This window comes from Dendrobates tinctorius, unplaced genomic scaffold (assembly GCF_039654945.1).
Source record: "Dendrobates tinctorius isolate UK_male_01 unplaced genomic scaffold, ASM3965494v1 ptg000009l, whole genome shotgun sequence".
Classification (NCBI taxonomy): domain Eukaryota; kingdom Metazoa; phylum Chordata; class Amphibia; order Anura; family Dendrobatidae; genus Dendrobates; species Dendrobates tinctorius.
This window is the reverse complement of record NW_027361677.1, coordinates 512,623-536,814: the sequence shown is the minus strand read 5'-3', so window position 1 is coordinate 536,814 and position 24,192 is coordinate 512,623. Positions and strand designations below refer to the sequence as shown.

At 46.3% G+C, this 24,192-nt stretch overlaps 1 long non-coding RNA gene across 1 annotated transcript in view; it reads left to right on the top strand.

Moving 5' to 3' along the window:
* Window positions 1-15,003, top strand: part of LOC141095569 (uncharacterized) — a 113,888-nt gene extending 98,885 nt beyond the window's left edge. Inside the window, exon 2 of the long non-coding RNA XR_012233424.1 lies at window positions 14,404-15,003. This is a non-coding gene — a long non-coding RNA (uncharacterized lncRNA). The remainder of the gene's footprint in view (window positions 1-14,403) is intronic.
* Window positions 15,004-24,192: the final 9,189 nt, after the last annotated feature.

Here is a 24,192-nt window from a genome sequence, read left to right as displayed (position 1 = left end):
CACACATTATTGAGTGTTATGTTATGGGTTATCACTTTGGGATGTGAGTCTACCACAATGGCATATTATTGATGTGGAATTATATTAGTTTTATAACCCAATTGTGGGTATAATCACTTTTGTGTTATATATATATTTTTTGTTTAAATATATCACTGTTTACAGTTATGCACACTTGTTATATCAATATGTGTGTGATGCTGTGATAGATCATTAATTTACTACAATCTTTTGACAGGCCTCTTTTTTATTATTATTATTGTTTCATATATATATGTTATGATTTTAGATCAATATTTTGTATGTCCTTGGCACTTGTTTGCACAAGTTTATAATTGCCTAAATCCGATTTATTAAAGATTATATAGAATTTTAGATATATTGTGTCCTATTGTTTTATTGAATTGTCCATACATAGTGGCTTGTTTTACCATAGAATTGAATGGTCTCCATTCAAATTTTGTGACATATCAGGAAGGCTGGTTGATTGGAGCTGTATGAATATTTGCACAAGTTAATTTATTCATTATATGTGGATTATATGTAGATTGGTGCAATTTTATACATTTTTTAATTTTATTATTTCTTTCTGCTGTGGTCATTTGTTTGCTAAAAGGGAAAAGGAGCAGGGGACCGCAGCCTTGACAGGGATGGTCCGGAGCTGTGAAGTACCTACCCCGAACGAGGAAGAGCCAGAGTGGTCCCACGAATTATGGCAGGGAATGCAGAAAATGAGGGCAGAAATCGAGAGCCTGAAGGAAGCCCTTGCTGCTACCTTGGAGTCCAACCCCATACCCGGGGTAACTTACAGCAAGAGATGAAAGAAGTTAGAGGAGAGATGCGGAGCATATGAAAAACTTCAGCAGCATCCCCAAAATTTAATCCCATATCATGGGGTGAAGAGCGATTGCAGAGAGGGTATGCCTCCATTGGAGGAGGCGATTCAGACCAAAGTGCCCACCAGATAGGCGCAGAAGTGGGTGTTGAACGTGTGGAAGAATTGGACACCTGTCATGAAGCTGCCCTACAATAAACAGCCAACGGTGAAGAGTCGCTCACCTTTCTGAAGGTCATGCCCACTGAAGAGAGTGCAACCCCTGGAAGAAATGGTATGGTGAGCAGATCAGAGCCGCACCCAGGGCCAGACAGAGCCACAACGTCAGACACTGAAAAGTGAGGGAGAAGATGTTGACTGTCTACAGTGAGATGTCTGCGCTGCTCGGTCGCGTGGAGGCGAATCAGGTGGAATGCCAAATTGGATCCAAGCGTCCCGTCTGTGAGATTCAACCTGAAGGGGAAGAAGGGAACACCTACCCGAGTAATCCACCGAAGTATATTGCGACCTTGCCTGTCACAAGTTCCCGAAGGAGAGGGGAAAGTGCCAAGTGTCCCTGAAATGCTCCCACGGTTCTCGATTGTGATGAGGAAGAACCACTTGCCTCATTCTCTGAAATAGATAGTTCACCGCCCTCTAGTTCAAGGGAAGTACGAAGGCCTGAAACTCCAGATATAGCTGCTCCATTGAACTTGGACATACTCCCATCCTCTACGACCCAACCTGACTCCATCACTCAACTTGAAGTTCTGAGTACGCCATGCTGGTGTTTTGCCCCTGCGGTATGCACAGAACTATTTCCTTTGGCAGAATGTGGTGCAATAGAGGCAAAAATGGATGCAAAAATTGTGGGCATCTGTACCACATCCAAAGAACATAAAGGAGCACGAAGAACTCTCGCCCGTGGAATGGCGAGTTAAAGGAGAGAGGGAGAGTAAGGGGGATGACCGGACAGTGGGTACCTGCGTGCGGGGCCAGAACTGTTGAGGCTGGATCCCCTGTTTGGGGGAAGCATTAGCAAGCTGGGCCTTCCTCCTGACCGAGGGGGGTGGGAGAATATAAAGAAAGAGCGCGTGCAGCAGCGAGTTTGACGCCAACCCAGGGCAGCGGGCACTCAGACGAGTGGCGCACTCAGCTCCCCCTCCCCATTAAGTACTGGTGCCGCGACCGACCCCACCCTCTCCAGAGGGACCGCAGCCGGGAGAGGAGCCAAGCATTCTGCAGCAGTCCAACGAGAGGAGTGCTTCATCCTGGGAGCACCAGCATCACGCAGTTGGCATGCAGCAGGCAGAGAGGAGTGCTCCATCCCCAGAGCACCGGTGCTGCGCAGGCCTGCGTCCGTTAACCCCTGCCACCAACAGCGGGGACCAGAGAGAGGGAGACATGCAGTGTGTGCCCAGTGACTGCCAGAGAGCAAGGCACTGTACGCTCTATGTCTGTGAGTACAGAGCACAAGCCACATAAGAGTGACCGGGTATGGGACAGACACTTGCGCCCTGACTTTACCAGTGTATATTTGCCAAGCCACGTTGGGCTCATACAGGACTGTGGCCTGCACCCTTGTCAGCCACTGCAGCATATGGACTAGGGGCTCAGCGGAAGGTACTGGAGACCGACCGCTGCCACCAGAAGATGAGCCATTGATGCCCACAAAACCCCATTGGAAAAGACATCACACCAGCCGTTGCCGGCGCTTTTTACTTCATAGTCTGAGGGGCTACTGACTTGCTTGCCTTATTCACCGGAACTGCCGTTATCTGATCCTTTCTTCTTTAACTCAGAATATCCTTTGCAAATTGCACAGTTTAATCTCCCATTTAACTGTGAACCTCCCTGCGTGTAGTCCCCTGTTTATTAAAAATTGTTAACCCTTGCTCTGCCTCCTGTCCATCACTGCATCCTGCAACCTGCTCACGCCCCCATAGTAAAAGTCCACACTCAGTCAGGACCCTCACCTTCATGTAACGTGCCGGGGTGCAAGAGATGAGTACCGAGCCCATGGCTGCCACCCCGCGCCACATTACAGTTCTGCAGCAGCTGAGGTGTGCATTTTGAGGTTTTTCAGCAGCTGAGGTGTGAATTATGAGGTTCTGTAGTAGCTGAGATGAGTATTATGATGTTCTGCAGAAACTGAGTTGTGTATTATGCTGTTCTGCAGCAGTTGATGTACTATATATTATGAGGTTCTGTAGCAGCTGAGGTGGGTATTATCCTGTTCTGCATAAGCTGAAGTTTGTGTGTGAGCTAACTATATATACAGTATATATAGCAAAAAAAAAGCACTATTTTGGTGCTGCTTTATCTTTTTTTTTTTTTTGTATTATCTAAGGACATTGTGGTGTCTGGAGAAGCGTGCACTGCTCTAAGGTATTTTGTGCTGTTCCTATTTTTTGCATATATATATATATATACAGTAGATGTACATACTTATATTCTTGCATGCATAACTATACACTCTTCACTTCACAGTATTTCTATGTCAGGGGTGATGTGGGTACACGTGATGGCTCTATCACCACTGTGGATGTGATGTGGGGACATGTGACGGCTCTATTACCACTGTAATGTGATGTGGGGACATGTGACGGCTCTATCACCACTGTGGATGTGATGTGGGGACATATGACTGCTCTGTCACCACTGTAGATGTCATGTGGTTACACGTGACTGCTCTGTCACCACTGTGGATATTATGTGGGGACATGTGACGGCTCTATCACCACTGTGGATGTGATGTGGGGACATATGGCTGCTCTGTCACCACTGTGGATGTGATGTGGGGACACAAGATGGCTCTATCACCACTATGGATGTGATGTGGGGACATGTAACAGCTCTATCACCACTGTGGATGGGAAGTAGACTATTGCACTACAGATGAGGACACAGGGCCCCTGGTCTGGTCAGTTGCAATGCTAAAATGAATGATAGATGTCAGTGCTGGGGCAGATACTAACTGCCAATGAATGGGTGGGTAAGGGGCAGTGATATGACTGTGAGCTTAGAATAAAAAGATCAGTAAGCTGCGTGATCTTGTAGAGCCAGATGTAGATGCAGGAAATGAGCTGAAATTCAGGAAGTGTAAGGTACTAGCAGGAACGCGGGATGCAGTGACGAGCAGGAGGCAGAGCAAGAGTTAATGGGTATTTTATAAAGGGTTGTTATAACAGTAAATACTCCAGGCAATGAGACAGGTAATATAGATGAACAAAGAGTATACCACAATTGAGTAATAGTGTGAGTGTGATTCTCAGATGTCAGAGGCTGGAAAATCCCACATTGGCAGCGCAGGTGACGCGTGAAGTTCCCGAACTGGTTCCGAAGGAAAGTGAAGCACTGTCTCTTTATGGTGGTGACATATCCTGGCCTTCTCACGTGTAGTCTTGTGTTCCTGGGACAAGGTCCTTCTCAAGTGGTTATCTGCTGTACTGCGGCTGATGAACTAAGTCTCGGAGTGGAGGCTGCCGTCACGCTACGCTACCTGCTTCAGTGTGCACTGTTAGGTGAGTACTATGTCGCGGGCCAGGAGCGGTCAGCGGTACGGGACGGTTTGTCTTAGTCACGTCAGAGACGACAGAAATAGTGGCCTCTGGAAGTACACAGTCTGTATGCGCGGGGGAATGGAGAGCGCATAGTGGGTCTGCTCGTTGGCGTCGGTCTGCGGAGAGGGAGTCAACCTTCTCCTGTCGCACACGCTGTCTTCCCATTCTGGTGCATGCCGTCCCTTTTACCTCACACCCATCCCTTGCAGTCAGGTGCAAAGGTCTCTTCCAGTCAGAAAGTCCTTCCCCCGGCAATAATGGTGACAGTCCCAACAGTTCTGGCCCTGATACGAGAGAGGCACCACCAGCCAGGTCCATTTCCCTGTGGTAATAGCAGGTACGCAGGATGCAGTGACGATACGCGAGACAGATATGACTTTAAGTGTTAACTTTTATAGATAAATGCCGTTAGGGCTATTGTTATGCAACCAACAGAATAACAGTAGTTGTCCTCGCAGGGAGCCAATACACATAAACAAGGATTGGGAGATCACGACTAATCCAGCAAAAACCGGTCACTATAGGGCCGCGGAATGGCCGACTATGGGTCCTTAGTCACTATGTATCACTTATCCGTTCTGACGTCCCTCGGTGTTGTGTTCCACGGTGTGTCTGTAGGTCGCCCTCCCAGGGCTGTGGGTTACTCGGTGCCGGTCCGGTGTCAGTGGGATGTGTCACAGCAGCGGTGACCCAGACCGTGGCCCTGGGCGCCCAAGTAATAGGAAGATGTGAATGGTGGAATTTAGTTAGATGAATAGTTTCTGACACCACCTGTGGTGCTCGGTAAGGGAGGTGTTAAGCCGACATTGCATGCAGATCCGCTGGGACTGATGGTATGGTGCAGCAAAGATGTAAAAGCTCCCCACAGGTGAAGCTGTAGTTCCAGGGCAGTGTAGATGTGGTTGGCACAGGGATGTAGCAGTGCCGGAAAGGTAGGAAGCAGACAAGACACAGTGGGGTGCAATTTCTGTACCTTTACTTGATAACTGCAGTCCAGGGTCTTGATTACAGATGGTATTGGAGCAGGCTAGCCTGGAAGCAATTCAGGGATTCTCTCTCAGCAGATGGGCTGTGCAGTCTCCTTACTAGTGCATATTTACGGGATCTCCAGTAACGAGTTACACTAAAGCTCCTCCTGTCAGATGTTCTCAAGAACCTCACTTGCACGGCAGTCAGCTGTAGCCTATCTCGGGGACTCCTCTCTCCTGAGTCCCGGCTCTCTATCCAAGCTGCTGTTGTGCTCTCAAGTCTTAGATGGGAGTAGGGCATTTACAGCCTCCTACTCCTCTGGTGTCTGTTGCAGGACCGTTAGTATCCGTACAACTGTGGAGACCAGGCTCCAGTTCATGTGCTCTCTCCAGAGATTAGCTCTTCCTCTCAGCTCTATCTCAGCGCTCCTTGCACATATCTGCACACTTCACCCTCCGCAGACTCGCTAACTAACTAACCACCCCTTCCTCTTGGCCCTCAGAGAGCACTCCTCCCCTTTATCCCGCTTCAGAGTTCCCCGTGCTTGCCTGGAGTGGAACTGTGTTGCATGCATAGATTGACTGCGAGAGAGACCCATCATTTCCTCCAGCCTGGCATTACCCTCCCCTGAAGGAAAGCAAAGCAACTGTGGAGGCCATACTCCAGGGGGTGCCACATTCCCCCCTAGTTCAAGTCAGCACTCCTGGGCTGAACAAAAACATGAAAACATATAAACAGTTAAACAATAATAATTGTACAAGAGTTAAAAAATGAAAAAGTTACAAAAACCAAGAGCTTCAAAAATGGTCCTATGATGATAAGTCCAAGCATCAATGTCCATGGTCCATTCCTGGGCAAATGGTTAATTATTTACAAGTTGGTGACCACACAAGTCCTGTGGTACAATGTCCATAAAACAAAACTGGCAAATCTGAAGGAAACTCTTACAGGTTACCTGTAGGCACAAAACTTGAAAAACAGTTACATATATACACATATAATTTCAACATTTACATTTATTTATATACGATATCTGATGGGTGGTATCCCTTGTGTAATGTGGGTAGACCTGCTTAATACTGGTGTAGTGGGTAATGTACTGGATACACTACTGGGGGTTCTGCATGGCACAGGGATCCTAGATTGTCTGCAAACTCTTAGACTCACCAGGGGCATAACAGGTTCACCACTGACAGGGCGAGGGTTCTCTGGCTCCACTGCTGGTGTGGCATCTGCTGCCTGATTTTCCTGATCCTCAGGATTTCCTTGAGTCACATCTTCCTGTGCTACCAATTGGGGAAATGTCAACACCGGCACTACTATAGCATCATTTACTTTAGTCTAATTTGCAGGGAATGCCCCAAGTATTGTGCTGACCTTCTCTTCTTCCTCTATGGGTTGGATGTTACCTGGTTCTTCCACTCTTTCCTTCAGCAGGTCAGGACATAGTTTCAGGTGATCTCTTGATATTGCTGCTGAGGTTTCTCCTCCATCTTTGCTAATAAGGCATACCTTGGTATTATCAAAGTTTGAGGGCAGAATGGTATAAGGTTCAGCTTCTCATTGATCATCCAATTTGTGCAATCTTCTCTTCCTTTTTAAGACTTGTTCTCCTGGCGACAAAGGAATGGCAGGTGCATTTTGATTGTAAAGCTTTTCCTGCTTTTGTCTTGCCTGGGCTTTTCCACGCATTCTTAAACTCTTCTGTACTGTTGTTGTCTTTCTGTATCCCAGTCAGCATCTGGTGACGTTACTTCGGGCGTAAGCACTCCCATGTCCAAATCAATAGGCAGTTTACCAGGTCTTGCTCTCATTAAGTAGGCTGGGGTACAGTTGGTGGAATTTACTGGAATATGGTTGTAGCGGTCCACCAGATCTGGCAACTTATCTGGCCACAGATTCCTCTCCTCCAAGGGCAAAGTCTTCAGTAGGTCAATCACTACCTGGTTCATCTTCTCACACATGCCATTGGTCTGTGGGTGGTACGGTGTTGTCCGGATCTTCTTACAACCATACAAGTTACCAAATTCTTGGAACACTTCTGCCTCGAAAGCTGGACCTTGATCTGTAAGCACTCTTTCAGGATATCCATGTGGTCTACAGAAGAGCTGTTGAAATGCTCTGGCTGCTGTCCTGGCTGTCTGATCTTTGACAGGCACAACTACCAGGAATCTTGAGTAGTGGTCCACAATGGTAAGAGCATAGATGTAGCCGGACCGGCTTGGAACCAGCTTCACATGGTCCAGGGCTACCAACTCAAGGGGCTGTTTGGTGATGATTGGCTGTAGAGGAGCTCTCTGGCTGTTTCGATCCTTTCTGTGCAGGTTACATTGTCCACACCCCCGGCACCACCTCTCAATGGCTTTCCTCATACCAGCCCAGTAGAACCTCTCCCGGAGCAATGCTTCCAACTTCTTCCATCCGAAGTGTCCAGCTCCATTGTGGTATGCTTCCAGGACCTTTGATGCCTCTCTCTTTGGGACTATCACCTGCCAGACCAGCTCATGAGTGCGGGCATTGATACTCCTCCGACACAGCTTTCCTTCATAGATGAACAGCCGGCCTCTCTCCTTCCACAACTGCTGGGTTTCTTCAGGAGCATCCGACTCTGGGCGTGAGTCAGCTTGTGCCAGCAGCTCCTTCACCAGGCGGACTGCAGGGTTACTATCTTGCATTTCTGCCCAGTCATGATGAGGCAATGGATTCAGGGTGACCTCCTTCAAGCCAGATCGTCTGTTCCTCACTCCTTCAGCACGCTGGGCCGCAAGTGGCTGGTGGAAGGGAGGTAACTCTATTTCTTCAAGAGCCTCAGGGTCTTCTCCTGCATCTGGTAGGTTAGGCATTCTGGACAGCGAATCAGCATTGGCATTTTTGTTCCCTGCCCGGTACTTGATGGTAAACTCATAGTTAGATGGCCGAGCCATCCACCTGGACCCGTAGAAGCGAGTAATCGCGAAACGGTCGTTGTCCGGCACCTCCCTCCCCTAGCATTCCTCTAACATCCTGCATGTCCACACATTTGATGGAATTTATGTGAAATAAAGACGTACAGTTTTTCAGCTATATCGGTGAGTGCTGCATATTTCTTCTTTTTGATATATCACATATTTCACATTGATATATTCATGTTTTTTCATGCAAGCACCTCCATTTTTTGACTGAATTATATGCCGCAATACTTCAGATAAATAGCTCCGTCTGGTAATGTGGTGATTTGTGGGCCCTAGTATGCCGTTCATCTGTTTGCTCTTTGCTGGGAAAACTCATAGTTAGATAGCCGAGCCATCCATCGCTGTTCCAGTGCACCTAGTTTTGCAGTGTCCAAGTGCGTCAACGGGTTGTTGTCCGTGAAGATAGTGAACTTGGCGGAGGCTAGGTAATGTTTGAACCTTTCGGTGACAGCCCAGACTATGGCAAGGAACTCCAGCTGAAAGAACTGTAGTTGTCAGGGTTCCTTTCAGTGGGGCGCAGCTTCCTGCTGGCGTAGGAGATCACTCTTTCTTTCCCATTCTGTACCTGCGACAGTACTGCTCCTAGTCCCACATTGCTGGCATCAGTGTACAACACAAAGGGTTTGTCATAATCTGGGTAGGCCAGAACTTCATCTCCTGTGAGAGCCATCTTCAATCTGGTGAAGGACCTTTCCAACTCTTCAGTCCATTCAAAGGTGGAATTTTTCTGTTTGGTCTTCTTGGACTGCCCCACCCGAAGATTTTGCATAGGGGTGGCTATTTCAGTAAAGCCTTTGATGAATCTTCGGTAGTAGCCTACCAGTCCAAGGAATTGGCGTACTTCATGAAGGTTGCTGGGCTTCGGCCAGTCCCGGATGACTGTAACCTTATCAGGATCTGGTGCCACACCTTCTGCACTGACCACATGACAGAGGTACTGCACCTTGGGCTTCAGGAGGTGGCACTTGGAGGGCTTCACCTTCAGACCAAAATTGGACAAAGCTTCAAACACTTCAGCCAGATGTTCCAGATGATCTTCATAGGTTTTGCAGAAAACAATGACATCATCCAGGTACAACAGGACCGTCTCAAAGTTCATGTGTCCCAGGCAGCACTCCATCAGCCGTTGAAATATTCCTGGGGCTGTGCAGAGCCCGAATGGCATATAATTGAACTCACAGAGACCCATTGGAGTGGTAAATGCTGTTTTCTCCTTGTCTGCCTCTGCCACGGGAACCTGCCAAAACCCACTAGTGAGATCCAAGGTGGAAAAGTAGTTAGCAGTTTTAAGTGCAGCTAATGATTCCGCAATTCTAGGTAGTGGGTAGGCGTCTCTATGTGTAATGCTGTTAATTTTCCTGTAATCAACACACATTCTCATGGTACCATCCTTTTTCTTTACAAACACTACTGGAGCTGCCCAGGGCCTACAACTGTCTCTGATGACCCCTGCCTCCTTCATCTCTCTCAACATACTCTTAGCACATTGGTATTGTGTTGGGGGTATAGGTCTGTACCTCTCCTTTATGGGTGGATGGTCTCCAGTGGGGATATGATGTTGAACCCATTTTGCCTGCCCAAAATTTAGTGGGTGTTTGCTGAATACCCTCTCATACTCTTGTGTCACTCTGTAAACCCCATTTTTCTGGTAGGAGGGCATAGAGTCAGTTCCCACCTGCAGTTGCTGGCACCACTCCTCCATCTGCTTCACAAAGCCATTGTCCCCCACCTGATCGGATGAGACCAAGGGCTCTGCTGCCTGCAAAGAGTTGTTATTGACAGTGAGCAGCTTAGCAACTGTGGCGTACCGAGTTATCGTGGCCTCCTCCTCCCCACAATTCAAAAGGCGTACAGGTACTCTCCCCTTTCATACGTCAACCACCCCTCTGGCTGTCAGGACAGTGGGCCTGCTGTCGGAGTATACTGGTTCTACCAATGCCTGGTAATCTCCCCCTCTAAGACCTATAGCTACCCGACACCAAACCAACATTTCACATCTGGGGGGGTATTGCAATGGAAAGGGATCACTCACTCTGACACTGCCAATTTCTCCACCAGAGAGTTCTACCTGTTGTCTTTGCATCAGGGCTCTGATCTCCTTCTGCAGGAGTCGTTGTTCACTGTAACCAGCAGTCTCAGCCACTTGTTGCAACAAGACAATAACCTCGGAAAGACAGTTTTCAATTACATTTGTACCAAGGGTTATCATGGGATTACATTCATGTCGATCAATATCAACAACTATCAGACCTTGAGATTTTAGCTCTACCCGACCTACTTTAACAGTAATTTCTTTACATCCAATCTGTGGCAAAGACTGACCATTGCTGGCAACTACTGTCAGTTCATCAGTTGGGCCATGGGTAAGTTGTGAATCAGCCCAATAGCTCTTGTAAAGAATGTACGGCATAGTGGTCACCTGGAAGCCAGTGTCCAGCAAAGCGTTCATGGGGATGCCGTCATTCACCACAGGAAGGATTGGTCTCCCTCCCACATACTTGGCTCGCCAGTTCCTTGGGCCTTGTGGTCCTACTCCTGGGGGTTGGCCCTCTACCCCAGGGGTTGCTCGTTTAAAGGACAAAATCTTGCAAGATGACCTGCCTTGCAGCAGCGACGACAGATGGGACGTCCGTCCTGGTCATAGCAATCGTTGTTCCTCCCTCGAAGTGGCGGGGCTCTCCTCCTCTGGAGCCACGGGACATTCTCTGGACTGGAAGCAAGCTGGATCTTCTCTTTGGACACTTGCAGGGACTGCACGGTTTTGGTAAGTGCAGCCATCCCTTTGGTCAATTCCTGGACTTGAACACGCAGCTCCTCAGTTGTATCGTTATCCAGAGTCTGTGCATCAGCCTCTACAGGGATGGAAGGAAAAGATGTTGCTTCCTGATGGTAGGTGATCGCTGGGTGCCTAGGGGGCGCTGGACGGCTGTCAGTTGATTCCTGCAGTACCCGAATAGCTCTGTCCTTAAAATCAGCAAAGTCCAGATCAGGGTTTTGCAGGGTTATGATACGCAACTGTCCTCTGTGGGTACTGGATAGGAGTCCTTCAATGAACTGCTCTTTTAACAGTTTATCATCTTCCTTCACGCTGACAGGATCAAGTTGCTTAACTGCTCGCAGCGCCTCCTGCAGGTTGAGAGCATAGTCCCTTATACTATCCTGCGCCTTCTGTTTACATCCAAAGAACCTCATCTTGATTTCAGCTGCAGTGCTGGTGTCAAAGGTGCTTCTCAGCTTGGCCAGGATCTTTGCAACAGTCTCTTTATCAGTGTCCTGCCAGGCTTTCACTTCTCTCTGCGCTGCACCCGTTAGCTGTCCAATCAGAATATTCACTTTCTGGTTTTCAGACAGAGGGTATACTTTAAACAAACTGCACAGTCTCTCTTTAAATTCACTCAGGGTATGTGACTCACCCGAGTACTGTGATAGCCTGGCCGCTCCCAGTATGTAGGGCATAGACAGCGGCATTATGCGGACCACTGCGGCGGGCGCTCCTCCTTGCGGCGCTGCCGGGTTGGCACTGGCGTCCGCCGCTGCATCGCCGTGTGGCACGGACATTCTCTTCCTCCCCCCTAGTGAGCGTTGGCCAGGGCCGGGGGTTGTGCGAGCTCACCGGCGACCGCTTCGCAGGCCCGACGCTCCGGGCTGTAGGCCTCAGCTCCTCCTCTTCTCGCGCGCTGCTCTCTCTTCCCGCGCGGCACTTCACTTCTTCGCGCTCTGTGGCAGGCTCCGCCCACGAAGGCCTGCCCCTTCTTCATCCCGCGCGCACCAAACAGCACGGCAATGGCGGCAATTGGCGCCAATTTTTACACACAGTCTTTTACACAAACACAGTCTATGGCACACAGGACCCGGGGTGTACCGGGCTCCGTAATCCTGTTCGTGATGCCAAAGTGGGTCATCCTCCCAGGGTTGTGGGGTACTTGGTACCGGGCCGGTGTCAGTGGGATGTATCACAGCAGCGGTGACCCGGACCGTGGCCCTGGGCGCCCAAGTAATAGGAAGATGTGAATGGTGGAATGTAGTTAGATGCATAGTTCGTGACGCCACCTGTGGGAGGTGTTAAGCCGACGCTGCATGCAGATCCGCTGGGACTGATGGTATGGTGCAGCAAAGATGTAAAAGCTCCCCACAGGTGAAGCTGTAGTCCCAGGGCAGTGTAGATGTGGTTGGCACGGGGATGTAGCGGTGCCGGAAACGTAGGAAGCAGACAAGACACAGCGGGGTGCAATTTCTGTACCTTTACTTGATAACTGCAGTCCAGGGTCCTGATTACAGATGGTATAGGAGCAGGCTAGCCTGGAAGCAATTCAGGGATTCTCTCTCAGCAGATGGGCTGTGCAGTCTCCTCCCACAGGCGCAGTCTGAGGCCACACTGGAGGATCCGCAGTGGGCACAGACCCAGTCTCTACTGCGGACTGGAGCGGGGCGGTGGCAGCTGCGGGTGGCAAAGGAGGAGTCACCGCCGTGGTCGGGAGAGAAGAGGCAGTGGCTGCGGGCAGCAGCGAGGAGGCCACAGCCGCGAGCTGTAGTGAGGCGGCGTCGGCTGCGGACCGCTGTGAGTAGGCCGCAGCTGAGATCTGGAGTGAGGCAGCAGTCTTCTTTTGTCGGTAAGCTCGGCGCCGTCTCCCTGCGGCCCACCGAGAGTCTCCCTCCTGTCGCTGTCCTCCTCTCTGGTAGCTGCTCGTGGCTCTCCCTCTCTGGTCCTCTCCAAGTCTCCACCTCCTTCTTCCTCGTTCTTCTGACTCACACAGTCTGGCCCTCTCCGCCCCTCTTCTCTGAACTCCTCCCCCAACTGTCAGTCTCAGCGGTCCATCCCCCAGCTCTGCTCCCTGGAAACAGATACCCCAGGAACCTAGAAGATGGTCCCCTTTGTTCCGGCCCGGGTACTCGGCGGAGGCCTCTCCTCCTACATCCCTACAGAATAATGAAAGGTGAAAAAAAAATGTATAGGGGTGTTGTATATTACAATGCAAGAAAAGATTGGCTTGAAAAAATGTGGATTTGGTGGTCGGACAACCACTTAAAGACTTATTGACAATGCTCCATGAAAGACGTTTTCTTGCTAGTGCCACCTATGGTAGCTACTTCAATTAGTTGAAGGTTTATTTTTATATACTCAAATCAGGAGTACACTGCTCCCCAGCCAGATGACAGATGACTTCCTTATTACTGGGTGATGGGCGTTCCCGATGTTGCTATTTCAGGTAGCTTTGCCTCTGAATCATTGGAAGAGTTCATTGTTACTGAAGCTGGCGGACATCAGAACTAAAAGTGCACCCCAGTGATTCAAGCCAGCATTAGAGCAGTGCTTACAAGCTTTATTGGAAAGAGCAGTGCTGTCAACAGAGGTGTCCAGTCCTCTAGGCAATGAGCTGTAAACGATAAAAAAAAAAGTATAATATGTGGGAAATGGAGATAAAATGTAGTACTAGGAAACAGTAAATTAAAATGATGCTTGTATGTAAGAGGACTATCCAACACGACCCATCAATGCAGATGCGATTAACCCTGTAATGTCTGACCCTTTAATGACCAGAGTTTTGCTGTGTCAGATTCCCTTGACTTAGCATGGAAGAGAAGGTAATATCTCTCCAACCAACTTTAGTGGGAAAGTCTGTTCAATTTGAGCTCAATATGGTTCCAGTAAAAAATAAAAACTTTGTCAACGACTATACAATAAGTTTCAGGTTTTTACTTCCATTAAGTGGCACTCGAGCTCTAGTCCTCTTTCTCGCTGAAGAGGCAATTTGCACATTACATTTCCCAGAGGAGCATGCATCTGCATGGCATATAAGTCTCCTCACTCTCCACAAGGAGAAACGTTACCCCTTAGAGCCCAGATTCTCCATCCAGAAGATTACGCGACCAGAAGAGGCTCTACAAGAAGTTTCAAAATTCCAATTGTCTGATATTTCTTGCAAAATGTAGATGGCCGTGTGTTGGGTATATAATCTATAATTGTCTTGATCTTAACCTGATAATTCCTACAAAAATGTACGCTATAGTCTCCAGTGGTTAGCAGATCTCTGTTTTTGAGTCTAGTGTTGTACATGGCAATGCAATTCCCGTTCTTCTCTTCCATGTTTCACATTTGTCATTTCAGACTTCCATGAATGATCCAGAGAAGGCTTTATGCTTGCTAACCTGAGGTTTATGCTGTGCAGCAGGAGGAAGGACATGTCGATTGGAAATCAATGTCATGGTTACAATAATAATGGCTAAGCTATAAAACTAGCCATGGACAAAACGTATAAACTGGGCCAAAAGCCAGCATCATGGGACCTATGCCTTCTACGCTCTGCAGAAATTCTCTCTCCGGGCTCCAAAAAGCATTACTCACAATAGCTCTTGTGATTGATTTTTTAATATGAGGATAGTCTCATTTTTCAGTGGCATATTAATGCTGATGATGTGTGATGATGCCTGAGCGCTTTCCATCGCATGTCTGTTAAACTGCTGAAGGATATGTATTTAGCCATAGGTCATTCCTCAGTGTCAGATACAACTCTATTATTCCTGCTACGTACTCCCCTGTTTGATATCGGAGAGCTATGAATCCTCATTGCCATCTAAAAAGAGCTTGGGAGGGGAGACAGTTTATATTTTCTATGGAAATCTCCATGATGGCTGATCTTAATATCATTTAGACCAATCGAGAAACACTACGTCAACCGGAGAATAAAAGATAAATATTTATCATCAATGTGAATGAGTAAGATGGGTAAAGCCAATGAGACTCTCATTTTACATCGAGCTATGTGGTTTTTATCACCTACATAGGCACAGTACAGAAAGTGAGGTACAAATAATTAATTTCTAGCTCCAATATGTTTTCCATGCTTACGTTTAATGACATGCTTGCATCATTCACTTCCATGGATCACAGACACTCTAAGTATTAAAGGGAACCTGTCATCAAGTTTTCCCAATAGAAAGTGTGGCCTCCAGCTCCAAAGCCTCATTTATAGCATTTTAGTATGTTGTGTCTGTCCCCAATCCCCTTTGAATAGCACAAAAATACCTTTTATTAGACTTAGACTTGCCCGATGAGCATTTCTGGTCTTACTTGACGTCCTTGATGTCCTACGTCATCCACGCAGTGTCGCTGAAGGCAGAGCACACTACTTTAACACACATGCGCCAGTAAAGGTCAAAAAGCAATAATGACCCGAAAGTGAAGCTGGCGCATGCGCATTGCAGCGCTTTGCTCTGCTCTCGGCAGGGCAGGGTAGAGAGAAGTATGCCTGCGCTGGAGAGTTATGGGGGACTCTGTGTGGATGACGTAGGACATGTCAGCCTCATGAAGCAGGGAAGGAGGATGACGATTGTGGGAAGAGGCACTGAATCAAGACCAGAGATGCCCATTGGCCCAGACTGCTCAACCTATGGCCATAATACAAGGTCTTTTTGTGCCATTCAGAGGGGATTGGAGACATACAATACATACAGCTTACTAGAATGCTGTAAAAGAGGTCTTAAAGGGTGGTGGCCCTACTTTATATTGTGAAAACCAGGTATCAGGTTCCCTTTTAAAGCATAACATTTGTGATCTTCAAGTCAACCTACTCCTCTATATTCAGGGGTTTCATATACAGGTATACATGGAGAGAGGTCTGATTGAAGGATAGGAGCATCCGATGCACAACATGGGTTCTGTAGACCTATGATGACAAAATTGATCCTGGTCATTGCTGTAATACTGCATCTTTAAAAGTAGTAATTTGGATTATGAATATGGGTTATTGAGTTCTTAAAAAGTATCATACCTTACCACACAAGTTCAGTTACAACTGCGGTGTTTTCTATGGAGACACAAGTTGATCAACATGAAAGTAAAAGCTTGTTCTGACGATCATCAGCGTTCATCGGAGTTTTGCTAGTTCCTACAATTAGAGTTTGGCCCAAGTTTCATCAGTTTTTGTACATTGAGGAACAAAATAATGTTTCTCTACCTATTCCTATCTAACAGTTGGAAGAACACTGTCAGCACTCGGTTATTATCTGATTTTTTTTCGCAAATCCATACACTTGCATTTCTGATTTTGATCCGACATGTCTCCGCGATTTCATACAGGCGGATAATCACCCAAAATCATGGACATGTGAGCAGACTTATTCACTATTATGCCATATTCACACGGTCAGTATTTGTTCAGTATTTTACATCCGTATTTGTAAGCCAAAATCAGGAGTGGGTGATAAATACAGAAGTAGTGACGTTTCAATTATACATTTCCATTTACAGACTATAAGATGCACCGGACCATAAGACGCACCCCAAATTTTGGGGTGGAAAATAGCAAAAAAAGGATTTTTATAAGATGGGGGTCCGTCTTATTGTCCAAAGTTAAGGTATCTTACCTGGGGGCCGGTGTTGGTAGAGCGGGGTCACAGAAGGCATGGTCTCTTGCTCAGGAAGCCATTCTCCTGAAGCCGAGGGCAGCCGAGATCTCAATCTGTGCACGCGCGGCCTCCGGCAGCCATTTTCTTGAAGCCCACAGCCTCAAGAAAATGGAGTGCGAGAGGCCCAGCCGAGATCTCAATCCGCACTCGCGCCGCCTCTGGCGGCCCATGGCTTCAGGAAGATGGCCTCAGGGAAACCGATGATGCACTCCACACTTCTCACCGCCAACACCGAGCTTCAGCATTGCCACACTTCTGCCGCCACCGGTTCCCTGAGGAAGGAACGCTACTACATCACTGCCGCAACCCCCCGATAAGACTGCATTCGGACTATAAGATGCACCCCCCATTTTCCCCAAAAAAGTGCGTCTTATAGTAAAATTACTCCCATTACTCCATTTAAAATTAGGTGTTTGTAAAAGTCCGACCTATCAAAATATAAAATAAATTAATTCGAACAGTAAATGGCAATGAGATAAAAACAAAAAATCAAAACACCAGAACGGCCCAAAATATGCAATTACAGGCGACTAAAACGTCATAACAACCCCAATATGAAATCAATAAAGACATTGGCTCAAGGCACAAAAAACACGCTCTCACTCATCCATTTCCTGAAAATTGAAAACGTTGCGGCTCTTGGAAAATGGTGACAAAAGCAATTTTTTTTCTTTACAAATTTCTGAAAATTTGGAAGATATAACGAAAGTGCAAAAATGAAAAATTATCCGATCCTTAAGGGGTTTAACTAAATACTTTTTTTTTTAAATCTTCTTTTTATTGAATAGAAAAAATTTTCCTTACATGCATCAATGCAAACATTATTTGGGACATAGATGTCAGAGTATCTATTCCAGAAATTGCATTGGTTTAAAGGAGGGTGAACCAAAAACAAAGAAAAACTGGGAAACAGGAGGGAAGAAGGGGAGAATAAAGTATGTCAGAAACAGGTACATTTTTTACATATCGGACACCCAGCATGGGGGCTTGACTTTAAACTCAGGACCCAACGACACCGAAGTAGACCCCCAACACCCAGAAGTATCTCTATGTAGCGGTTCTCTTAGAGATATCACTATATAGGTGTTTCTCCTAATAGTAGCTGCTCTTGATACCAGACTGTTGGTCGAAAACAAGTTTTAATATCATCCTGGATGCCTTGTGGAAGCAAGGAGATGAAACTTTCCCAAGTTTCAAAAAGGACTTGACCTCTCCCTATTTATGCAAGGAGGCCTCACCCCAATCCATCTGAAGCCGAAACAACAGTTTTTTTAGAAAGATCTTGAAAGTTGGGGCATGGTCGTGGATCCATGTCTGTAGAATGGCCTTAGTACCTTCTGCCACCACCAAATGTAGTAGTTTATGTGGTTTTAAATATCCAAAAATGGCCCATAGAGGTTCGTCAGGAACAAAGTTTGTCAGATGTGTTATGGTGAATTGTCGTACTCTGACCCAAAATTGTCTGATGACCGGGCATGCTCATAGGCAGTGGAACAAGCAGGCCTCTGGGGAGTGGCATTTGAAATATTTGGAGGTTGTGTACAGCCCCATTCTATGACCCTTTTGGGAGGATCTATTACAGATTTTCAGATCTCATTTCTAGGAAATGAGCTGAAGGGAGGAATTTGTAGGCTTGATCTAGAGCTTTCAGAATGGTGTTGCAGGACAAGCTGAGGTCCTCGATCTGCCATTTTGTTAGCTGAAATTGGGATTGTTCATAATCCAGGGCTACATGGATGAATTTGTAATTGGTGGCTATTTGGCCAACTAGATACTTCTTTGTTCTTCACATATTTAGGTGTGTATAGTTATTATGGTTCTTCCCTTTGGATGCCGCAAGCTGGTATAGAGAGCCTCGTAGGCCAGTCAATCCTCGGTGATTGGTAATATTTGTCATGGTCCCTGGCAGACATTCGGTAGTCAATGCTTTATACTTCCTAGTGTCATTAACAGTTACTCCTTTTGAGGTGTTTGGTAATGATATTTAGTGTTAAAAGTGAAATGAGATTTGCAAAATGCCAGATAACGGCTCAGTGGACACAACCAATTTACTGATGCCACAAAGCAATAGTCACAGCATTTGGTCTAAACAAATTCCTAGTAAATTTGCCTTGTCATTTGGCTGGGTCTCGGCTGCGTGTAGCCAGCTTGCATTTTAATTTGACCCTGCAGTTACTTATTTCATTATTGATCAAACATAATGCTGAATCAATGTTCATCTTGTTACTTGGACCATTTCCGTGTAATACAGTGATAGCGATGCCCGAAGTTACTCATTTTCATCCGAAAGTGAATTCACCATAAAATCAATGCCTGTTTGCTAGTTATATCAGACAGCAGGCAATGGTGATTATATATACTGTTTATGCTTCCACATGATATTTTCACATTGAACAGTAATGAAAAAAGTTTTCCTTCCTTAATTAAACATCCTCATACTTTAACTTCGTAAGATAATATCCACAGGATAGATGATAACTTGCAAATTATTGGGATCTTTACCAATCCCAAGAACTAAGCATTGAAGTGCCTCATTTCAATGAACTGATGGCCAGGCACAGTGGTGCAACTAGGTGTCTCCATCCTGGCGCCGTCCTGTAATAATGTCCCCTTTCCGGATCCCATCCTTGACACTTTTGCGTAATAATGCCCTGCATCCAAGGCCCCCTCCTATAACAATGTTGCCTAACCAGGGCCCCTTTCTATAATAATGTCCTTCATCCTTGGCCTCTTCCTATAATAATGTCCCCATCCTTAGCCCCTTACTATAAAAATGCCACCCGTCCTGGGCTCTTAATATAATAATGCCCTCCATCCTGGGTCCCCTCCTGTAATAATGTCCCCCATACTGGGCCCCTTTCTATAATAATGGCCATCATCCTTGACCCCTTCCTATAATAATGCCCCCCCCCCAATCCTGGGCCCCTTAATATAATAATATCCTTCATTCTTGGTGCCTTCCTATAATAATGCCCCATCCTGGGGCCCTTCCTATAATAATGTCCCCCCATCCTTGGTCCCTTTATTAAATAAGGTCCCCCATCCTGGACCCCTTTATTAAGTAATGTAACCCATCCTGGAACCCTTTATTAAGTAATGTCCCACCTCCTGGGCCCCTTTATTAAATAATGTTCCGCATCCTGGGCTCCTTTATTAATCCCTTCCCAACATTTGAGACCATGGTAAAGAAAGGGCTCCTGCAAAACTATATAAATTTACATCATGGCGTTCTTGTAGGCACAGGAGCGGTGCCCACAAGATCGTCACCAGGAGCTCTGCTTAAGTTATCACCAAGATCTGGCTGTCATTGCTAGCAGCAGTTCCCACACTGCCCCGGGCCATTTAACCCCCTAAATGCTGTGATCAATAGTGATTGCAGCATTTAGACGGCACCCTCGTTACGTCATCGCGAGGCCCCGATCATTGCCATGGCAACCATAAGTAGTCAGAATGACCTCCGGGTCAGCCAGCTAGGGCAAGCCTGTTAGACCATGCTGAGTGTATGTTCTAAGAGGCTCCTGTCAATGTAGCACTTACAAGCATAAGGTGGTGCAGTGCTGGTGCATTACAATGCGTTATACCAGCCAACAGAGTGATAAAAGTTAAAGTGAAATAGAAAGGACTAAGTAAAAAAGTTAAAAAATAAAAAGCAAAAAAAGTAAAAATATTTTTTTAAAAATCATAAAATAAACAAAAAAATTAAAAAAATTAAACCAATAAATACTGCAGGTTTTGTTGCCTTGTTGGAAACAATCCAACATTAAATTATCACACTGTTTAAACCCTTCAATGAACTCTGAAAAAAAAATTATAAAAAAGTCACCAAAAAAATGCTTTTTATCATACTGCCAAAAAAGTATGATAAAATGCAATCTAAAAGTAAAAAATAAACAAAAATGTTATAGCTGAAAATATCATCTCGTCCTACAAAAAACAAGTCCTGATACAGCTTTATCAGCAGAAAAATAAAAAAAATTATAGCTCTCAGAATAAAGCGATGCAAAAACTACACAAAAACTATTTTTTTCGATAAAATTGTTTTTGTGTAAAACCAGCAAAACATAAATGATAAAAATTATATATAAATGTGGGTGACCGGAAAAATGCCCACAGGAAAATTGCCCACAGGAAAAATGCCCACAAGAAAATTGCCCACACAGAAAATTGCTCACATGGAAAATTGCCCACACGGAAAATTGCTCACATGGAAAATTGCCCACACAGAAAATTGCCCACAAGAAAATTGCCCACAAGAAAATTGCCCACACAGAAAATTGCTCACATGGAAAATTGAGCACACAAAAAATTGCTCACATGGAAAATTGCCCACACGGAAAATTGCTCACATGGAAAATTGCCCACACGGAAAACTGCCCACATGGAAAATTGCCCACACGGAAAATTGCCCACACGGAAAACTGCCCACACAGAAAATTGCTCACATGGAAAATTGCCCACACGGAAAATTGGTCACATGGAAAATTGCCCACACAGAAAACTGCCCACACGGAAAACTGCCCACATGGAAAATTGCCCACATGGAAAACTGCCCACACTGAAAATTGACCACACAGAAAATTGCCAATTGCATCATCGCAAAATTTCAGATCTATGATGTTTGAGGTGCAAGGTGAGAATGTTCACATGATATGTGAAAAATGCCCACAGAAAATTGCCCACAGTCATGAATACCCACAGGAAAACAGTAGCGGGTTATAGGTGAGATGCTCTGCAAGAAAGAGAGTAGCATAGATCTATAGGTTAAATACTCTGCAGGACAGGGGGATAGTATGCAAGTATACGTGAGATTCTCAACAGGGCAGAAGAATCATCTAGAATTAAAGGTTAAATGCTCTGCAGAACGGGGGATAGTATACAGGCATAGGTGAGATGCTCTTCAGGGCAGGAAAATAATATACAATTATAGGTAAGATGCTCTGCAGGACGAAGTATAGTATACAGGTATAGGTGAGATGCTCTGCAGGGCAGGAGAATAATATAGAATTCTAGGTGAGATGCTCAGCAGCACAGACGCACATTTGCTTCTGCTTTTTGAGGGCAGGAGTCATTATAATGTTCTGTTGGTTCTTGAACTACGTTGTCATCTTTTGTTTTGAGAATTGAATAGCACTCTGAAGAGCGATGCAGTCGACATCTCCAAGTCACCACTGCATTGATAGCATGAAATGCAAGATATTCAAACCCCAAGTAAATCATAACTTTGTTGTTCCTCTGGCTAGAATACTTTAGATGAACTCAAAATACACTTTTATTGAAAAGAAATTAAAAAATATGGGGATAGATCTATTAAAGTGCATGTTTTAACTAACCAAAACACAATTGGCTGGCACAGCAGGAAAGCCATTATTCACTGGGGTTGTACCAAAAGGAATGTGAAAATGAGGATGAATGAACTCATGGAGATCTCCATGAGTTCATTCAACCTCATTTTCACAGTCTTCTACTAGGCATTGCTCCTACTGGCCAGATTCCTACTCCACACTGATGAGGGGCAATACCCCGAAACAGCTGTCTGTGGATGGATACCATGTTTTGGCATAGGTGGTTTCCTTCATTGGAGACTGCCCTTCCCGTGGTTGTTCCCTCCCGGGGAAAGACCTGGCTAGTCATTGCTTGCTTTGAGAAACATGTGATGGTGTCTCCGCGGCTTATGTTTTGCATATATGTACCAAAAGGAATGACACGATTGCCAATTGGAAACAATGGGGGTGAGGAAGCGCTGGAAGGAACATGTGAAATAATGTCAACAAGGAAACCCAGTTGACTTCCATGGGCTCCACTGAAATACAATACAGCACAACACAGGCAGCAAAGAAAATGCAGGATGGATTTCACCACAGGTCTCTGGGCCCAGTTTACTTCTCCGGGTTCTACAGGTTGGGTTCATTCATACCTAGTCCCAGAGGACAGATTCTGTTCTTACGCGCTGTCAGACCTCTGTGCTAAAAATAATTCCACTCTCAGTGTGGTGTGCATGGGCCTAGAGACCCTTCATCAAATCCATTCTGCATTTTCTTTCATCCTAAGCCTGCCTACACCTGCAGTATATGTGTGTGATACATAACTACGTAGGATCTGTTCACCCTAACTCTTGGTAGTCATAAGTGGACAGGGAAGTAAGTGCAGGTGCCAGATTCACTGTCCCTGAAATCAATAGGAGAGCGGCGCTGCTCTGGCACTTCCGGTTCCTGTGTTGGTCAGTGACATCACTATGGAGATGGGTCGCCCTCACACCCAGGGCTGTGGGGTACTCGGTACCGGGCCGGTGTCAGGGGAATGTGTCACAGCAGCAGTGACCCGGTCCATGGCCCTGGGCGCCCAATGTCAATGGTGGTGTGTGGTTAATGGAATTGAATAGTTCGTGATGCCACCTGTGGTGTTTGGCAAGCAATATGTTAAGTCAACGCTGCGTGCAGATCCTCTGGGCTGATGGTGTGTTGCAGCATAGATGGTATAACTCCCCACAGGTGAAGCTGTAGCCCCAGGGCAGTGTGTAGGTGCAGGTAGTGTAAAGGATGATACCCAGATGTAGCGGTGCTGACGGTGTTGGCGCACAATGACTGGAAGACACCAGGGCTTGCAGTTTCAACGCTTTACTCACAGTTCTTGGTAACCACTGGTGCCCGCTTCCATGCCGTGTCCTCCGGGGCAGAGACTCAATCAACCTCCTGGGCAAGTTAGGATTCTCCTCTGCAACACTCCGCCAACATCTACCTTTCCTGAACGACTCCTCTATTGCGACTTTTAGTGTGAAGAGCTCCAGTATCGTGGTTATAATAATAATAATAATAATTTTTATTTATATAGCGCCAACATATTCCGCAGCACTTTACAATTAAGCGGGGACATGTACAGACAATAAATTCAATACAAGTTAAGACAATTCAAACAGTGACATTTGGAGTGAGGTCCCTGCTCGCAAGCTTACAATCTACAAAATCTGGTTACTATGGTTCATCTGGTTACTATGAAGTTCCTCCTGTCAGATGTTCCTAACAACTCTACTTGTATGACACACAGCTATAGCCTGATCAGGGACCTCCTGGATCCCGGATCTCTATCCGTGTTGCTGTTGTGTCCCAAGTCTTAGGTGGGAGTAGTGCATTTACAGCCAACTACTCCACCGGTGTCTGCTGCAGAACCATAAGTGTCCATACAACCTCGGGGACCGGGACCCGGCCTTGCGCTGAGAACCTATAGGCAGGGTTCCTCTTCCAACCCACAACTCCTCTCTGTTCTCTTACTCCTTCGTTCCGCGCTGTTCCTTCTCTCTCTTATGGAAGCTTAGGTTGCAGTTCTACATCTTTCTCCTTCTGTTCTCTTTCCCATGCCAGCTGGCTCAGGTCACTGAGGCAGCTGCAGCACTCCTTCCTCCATCCCTCTTCCAGGGATCCTCACTCCTGTCTGAGTGACTTCCTACTCCTCTGACCTTCTGTCAGACTGACCTCCTCAGACTGATCTTGTAATT